A 6913-nucleotide genomic window follows, 5' to 3' on the forward strand; every position below is an offset into this window, starting at 1 on the left:
TCTTCTTCAGAATTCAGCTTTTATTTTTCTGAGCAGAAAAGTTTTATTCCTTTTAATGACAAACAATTAAACCATATCCAAGGCCATAACTTACAGACAAACCAAAGTAGCCATTGAAAGCATTAGATATTAAGATACAAGACATACAACAGGGATCTGGGGAGAATGCTTCACCATCGGCAAGCTTACAACAAACCTTGCTGGAATCAAGAGTGGGATTCGGCTAGCAGCGTGGGTGTGGCTGAGGGTAGATGTGTTCCTGCAGAACTGAAGAACAGCTGTGCTTTACAAGGACCAAAGCATTTCAGACTGCACTGATAGGTACATGTTTTCACTCTGAAGGGAAGAGGGAACCAGCTCCCTCCCATAGGGCATTAGAGAAGCAGACGTCCCCTTGCTCATGCTCAGTGAATTCTCTGCAGACTTGGGCTGCATCCTGCAGTAGAGTCCTCTGAATTGGTTCCATGGTTCACTGGAAAAGGCATCCGTCCATCTAGTTCATAGAGTTGACCCTCCATGTAATTAAACAGAATAAAGTGAAAGTTTACTTTGTCATCTATCCAGCACTGGCTGTCCTGCACCACAGCATCATGGGCTGCCTGGATGGCCTTGTTCTTTTCAAATCATTTTGCTTTGTCTTCAGGGGACATCTTCTCCGTTAGAAAGAAACTGTTTCAGGACTGACCCATTCTCAAAGATTAGTTTGTCCTGATAATTGGCCACTGCATGGATAAGCCCAACTGTACCAGAGGTGTTTCCAATGGTCTGCTTCATAAAGCACACTTTAGGACTAACTTCTTGTCCCTTCATTTCTTCCATCTGTTATTTCCTAAAATTCTAATGCTGAGCAGTGAGGGGAAAGAGCAGCAGCAGCATGCAGGCAGGCTGGTACAGAGCCCAGCACTTCCTCCTCTAGCCTCAGCACATCCATGAAGCACCACTGGCCAGCGACCCCCGACCCAGCCAGCACTTTGTTCAGCATCTCGCGGTTAATCTCCATCAGTTTGAGCTGCAACTTTGAGAAATGCAAAAGAAGCCACAAGCTAGAGACGACAAAAATAGCCTCCAGCTTTTATTACTGGCAAATGCCCGTGGGACTACTGCTGCATCCATTTCCAAATGATCTTCAGCATGGTTTTACTTGTTTTGGTGCTAGTGGCTTCGTTCAATCATTTCCACATTTGGTGGGGCCATCTTTCTTTGGACTGGTCATGAATGTGCATCTCTCACAGTTGGTTGGCCAGGTAGTTGTTTTCCAAATTTGTTGGCATAGACAAGTTAACACTGCCAAGACTGCATCCTTTTGTTGACACATTTCCATTTGTATTCTGTCCATTTTTGAAGCTATGTCTTTCACCAATCACTTCAGTACAGCTTGGACTTCTTCCTTCAATAACACTAGTTCTTGATCTCATGCTGCCTCCTGAAATGATTGAATGTTGACCAATTTGTGTGTGTGTGATAAAGTGACTCTGTGATTTCCTTCAATTTACTTCCTCCTCCTTCAATAATTTGCCCATAGAATTCTTCAATATTTCAACTCGAAGCTTGAATTTTTTTTTCTTCAGTTCTTTCTGTTTAGAACCCTTACTATTTTACAGGTTGTCTTCTTTTTTTATTTCAACTTTTCATTGTGAATTGAGTGAAGTTTTACAGAGCAGATCATCAGCTTTATATCCAACAACTCATCTACTTCATTTTATTTCAATGATTGCAATTCCCCCAATGCAACATCACCTACATCACTTCCTCCCTGTGTTTCTTAGTTCCATTCCTCCTTCTTTCCCAACCCTTCTAAATTTGGTCCGTAGGTAAATGGTGCCCTTTAGATCTCGAATGATGTTGACCATTCCCTGGTGAACATACCTTATTAGTGTTGTTGTTTCCCCTATATACGTATCTACCACTTGGCTGAAAATTGAGCCAAGAGGATGAGCTCAGTTCCAGATCTGAAGGTTAACTGAGGGCCATAGTCTCAGCTACCTTCAGTCTCTTTCTGACCAATAAAATTGGTCTTTTTTTTTTTTTTTCCCCCATAGGTTTGAGGTTTTTCCACATTTTCTTCCACTCTGTTCAGGTACTTCTAATGTTATACCTTTCAGAACAATTGGTAGTAGTAACTGGCACCGTTCTAGTTCTTCTGATCTCAGGGATGTGGAGACCGATGTTCACATGCTTCATTAGTCCATTATTTCCAAGCCTTTTCAATTTTCATTGCTCTTCTTTTCTTTGTATAGGGAGAGATCAATAGTTGCACCGTAGATGACCACTCATGAGTTTTTAAGATCCCAGTCTCTACTCACAGAAGCAGGATATGGAATATTGTCTTTGTGGATTATGTTATACCAATTGACCATGGTGTCCTTGAGACTATGGTCTTGAGTCCCAAGGCCTAGCAACTCATTCCCTCAAGGTGTTTGGTAATATCTAAAAAGTTTTCATAATTTTGCCCCCTGCTTGCTTCACCATGGAGCAATGTGACCATGTAGGATAAACACTGTAACTATAAACTTCAAGATTGGTGGTTCGAGAACACAGGTCACTCCATGGGAGAAGGATGAGGTTTTCTGCTCCTACAAATATTTACAGCTTTGGAAACTCTATCCAGGGTCTCTATGAATTGGAACTGACTTAATTGTACTTAACAACAACAACAGTGCTCCATCACATTCATGGATATGTATGTGTAAATGTGTAAATACCCATTTAAAAGTATCCTCTGTAAAACCTTAATATATGTGTGGGCATAATCTCACTCTCCCTCCCATACCTGTTCAGCCTGTGTATCTGTGTATGTATCTACCCATGTTGTTGCTGTTGTTAAGTGCTATCAAGTGCGTTCCAACTCATAGCAACCTTGTATAGGGTTTTCAAGGAGCAGCTAGTGGGTTAGAACCACAGACCTATGATTAGCAGTCCAGTGCTTGTCCTACATTGCTACATAAGGCATTCATATCTACCCATAGATCACTGCTATTGTAGGTTTGTGTATATAATAGTATTTACTTCTACTCCATTTCTGTTCAGTTCTTTTGCCTCATTTTGCCTTCTAGTTGTTTAGCTTCTCTATGTTCAAAAACAAGCTTCAGACATTTTAAAAAAATAATCTTTTTCTTTCTTTATGTATGATGTATGCTGTATTTCCATTACTCTGGTCTTCAGGATTAGTGTTCAGTGACTCAAATCTATTCTTGAGATGGTCTCCAAATTCATGGGGGATATATTCATGGTTATGCTTTGGTTCTCATGGACTTGTTTTGATTTTCGTGAGCTTCAATTTGGACTTACGTGTAAGCAATTGATTGCTCTGAAGTCAGCCCCCAGCCTTGTTCTGACTGATCATACTGAACTTCTTCATCATCTCTTTCCACAGATGTAATCGATTTGATTCTTATATATTCCATCTGGTTAAGTTCATGTGTATAGTCTTGGTTTATGTTGCTGAAAATGCATTTGCAATGAATAAGTCATTGTTGTGCTGTTGTTAAGTGTTGTCAAGTCAGTTCTGACCCAGAGTGACCCTGTGTAGGATGTCTGAGGTTGTATATCTTTGTGGGAGCATCAAGTTTCATCTGTTTCCTGTGGAGCGGCTGGTGGACTCGAACCATTAACCATGTAGTTGGCAGTCCATGTGCTTATCATACAGAATCACTACATTCTCGAATAAGTCATTGGTCTGGCAAAATTCTCTAGTGTAATCTCTAGTGTCATTTCTATTACCAAGGCTCTGTTTTCTTCTTCTTCGTTTCCAACTTTTGCATTCCAATCATCAGTAATTATCAATACATGTTTATTGCATGTTTGATCAATTTCTGATTGAAAAGGTTGGTAGAATTCTTGAATTTCTTCATTTGGCTTTAGTGGTTGATGTGTAAATTTGAATTATAGTTCTATGAGTCAGTCTTTCTTGTGGGCTTACGGATGGCATCCTATCACTGACAGTATTGTACTTCAGAACAGATCTTGAAATGCTGTTTTGACAATGAATGTAACATCTTCCTCTTTAATTGGTTGTTTCCAGCATAGTAAACCTCATGATTGTCCAATTCAAAATGGTCAGTATCCGTTCAGCTCACTAATGCTTAGGATATTGATCTTAATGTGTTTTCATTTCATTTTTGATGACTTCCAATCTTGCTAGATTCATACTTCATCCAATCCATGCTCTGATTACTTTTGGATGTTTGCAGCTGTTTCTCCTCCTTTTGAGTCTTGTCCATCAGCAAATGAAGGTCATGCAAGTTATATTCCACCCATGTCATTACGGTCAAATGTAATCTAAGGAGGCAGCTCATCCCTAGTCATATTATGAGTGCCTTCCGACTTAAAGGCTCATCTTCTGGCACGATATCTGACAATAGTCTGCTGCTATTCATAAGGTTTTCACTGGCAAGGTTTTTCAGAAGTACATCTTCAGGTCCTCCTTCCTACTCGGTCTTATTCTCTAGGGTCTGACGAAACCTGTCCACCATGGATGAGCCTACTGGTAATTGAATTACCCATGGCATAACTTCCAGCATACCAACACGCAAGCCACCATAGTACCACAAACAGAGATGTCATAGAAAACCTATAAAGGAGAGATCATTTTAGACTAGGCCACCAGGTTAACATTTGATCTTTACAATCCATGATGTGGCAGGAACTAAATTTCCTTTTAATTTGTGTCCTCCAAGCAGAGGTGTGTTGGAGCCAGCTTATATTGGCTCCTTGATTATCTGCATGTGTTTCCTACTTCCGGTCTAGTGACATCATGTGATTGCTTGAAATCAGTCATGGTGGTGCAAATTTCAGCCAAGCAGTAGATATGTCTATAGTGAAGACATTAACACTAGTGAGACAGTAACACACACCATAGAATGTTCAATCATTGGAGATCAAAATTTACCTAAGGACAAAATTCAGAAGGCTTGGGAGATAAAGAGCAATGAAAACAGGAAATGCAGGGAGGAAGTGGGATAGCTGATGTTGCCTTGAGAGGATTGCAAACATTGAGAGGAAGAAATGTGCATCATTTGTTGAATGTGAAACTGATGATCTGCTCTGTGAACCTTCAATCAACTCACAGTAACAATGAAAGAAATCAGCCATCGGGGGGAGATTTGCACCACAGAAAGTCACAAATGGTAACAATTAATGTTTTTGTTGTTGTTTTTGGTGGTTATTTTTTGAAGAAGTGATTTACCAGCACACTTAATATGAGGTCCAGGGAGTTTTGAGTTGACAACTGAGAGTCCATGAGTGCTTTTGAAGTGAAGAGCAGTGTCTTCAAAGGCAGTTTTACAGCTATGATCTGCTACTGATACATACGAAACATGAGTATGGGGAGACCTATGTAGCCAGGAAATAGTTATGAGGCTCTTAAAATAATTCAGAAATGAGGTATTGGGACCCGAATTTGGGTGGCAGCTGTACAAGTGACAAAGGAGAAACAAGCCAAAGAAGCTCTTAGGTAAGACCTTCATTTTGGCCAAGAAATCGCAGGTGACAGATCTGGAGTAGGTGCTCTTTGAATATTTGTTCAATTAAATCAAGTTTGAACGGAACTTTCATCTCTGATTTTAATTCTCGATCCTTTTTACATTTCTCTGTTCTCTCCTAGAGCTTTTTCATTCTCTTTGACTTCTCTCTGCTTACACACATTTCTGTTGCTTTTATACGGCTCTTTTTTTCTTCTTCTTCTTTTAATATTATTATTGTATTTTTCCTTAGCTCAGTCATTGGGTAATTAGTTGCTCAGAAACTTGGGTAACAGAATCTCTTGGCAACAGTATGGATTAAAAAAAGGTGGCAGAATGGGGCATATGAGGGGCAATAGATGTAATCCTCCCATGAGGAGTAGTATTTATTTGGTTGCCCACCAACACATCTAATGCATCAAAGGCTATTTGTGGATTGAAAAATACTTCACACTCTCAACATGCCTATTTAGCTCATCTCAGCAAAAATTTATAAATGGAAACAACAAAATGAATGAAATATGAGTCACTTTTTAAAACATCAGTGCGCCTGTCAAATGAATTGTACCCCACACACACCCAATTCCCTCCTTTAATTGAAAGTTTTACAGGTGCTACCCTCCAGCACACACCATAGCTAATGATCAATTGGTGCCGTAAATGAGTCAACATTTGTGTACAATGAGGTGACATGCCATCATTCATGGAAATGCCAATGCAGTGAAATAGCTACAAACAGTGATAAATGTGCTGTCAATTTTTATATAATTACTCCAGATCTATCATCCTACTTGGTATGTTGAAATGCATTAGTGCCTAACAAACCATCCCAGTGATCAATATCTTATTTCAAATGAGTGTGTTACTGTGTAATTCTCATGTTATTCTTCCTGATGGTCCTTCTGTTCAGCTAAACCACATTTCAAATTAGAATGTGAATCCAGTGTCGGCCGGTTTAGAATTACTCTCTGGATCACTGTGAGCACATATATAGTTGATTTATGCAATTTAAATGTAGATGTTAATTACGGCTATGACTCAATTTACCCACTAGGTGACTGAAATTGAGTCTTTTTTTCTCCAAAAGAAATCTTGCTCTCTGAGCCTTTGTTAGGAAAACAAGTCCCTTTGGTGCATTGGCTCTGACCTTTTCTTCCTTCCCTTCTCTTTTGCTTTGCTTTCTCCTTCTTGATTCTGTTTATTGCATCTTCTTGCTGAGGCAATATTTTCTAAGTTAAGATGGAGGTCGATCAGGATCAGTAATAGTGTAATATATAACTACCTTTCTGTCAGGTTGAAAACATCATTTTTATACATGAGGTCCTTTTAAGAACTGTCTGATTGTTTCTTGAAAGAACTGAGGGAGTGCAAACTCCGGTCTTGCAGGCAAACTTAGCCTCATCAGATCCTCTTCCAGGGGCAACAGAATCACCCCCAAACCCATGGACAGGGAT

The 6913-nt window shown here is 39.7% G+C and overlaps 1 pseudogene; it reads right to left on the reverse strand.

The window, feature by feature from the left end:
- Nucleotides 1-331: 331 nt before the first annotated feature.
- On the reverse strand, nt 332-1009 carry LOC102828258 (annotated as a pseudogene).
- Nucleotides 1010-6913: the final 5904 nt, after the last annotated feature.

Source organism: Chrysochloris asiatica, unplaced genomic scaffold (genome assembly GCF_000296735.1).
Source record: "Chrysochloris asiatica unplaced genomic scaffold, ChrAsi1.0 scaffold00041, whole genome shotgun sequence".
NCBI classification, from domain to species: Eukaryota; Metazoa; Chordata; class Mammalia; order Afrosoricida; family Chrysochloridae; genus Chrysochloris; species Chrysochloris asiatica.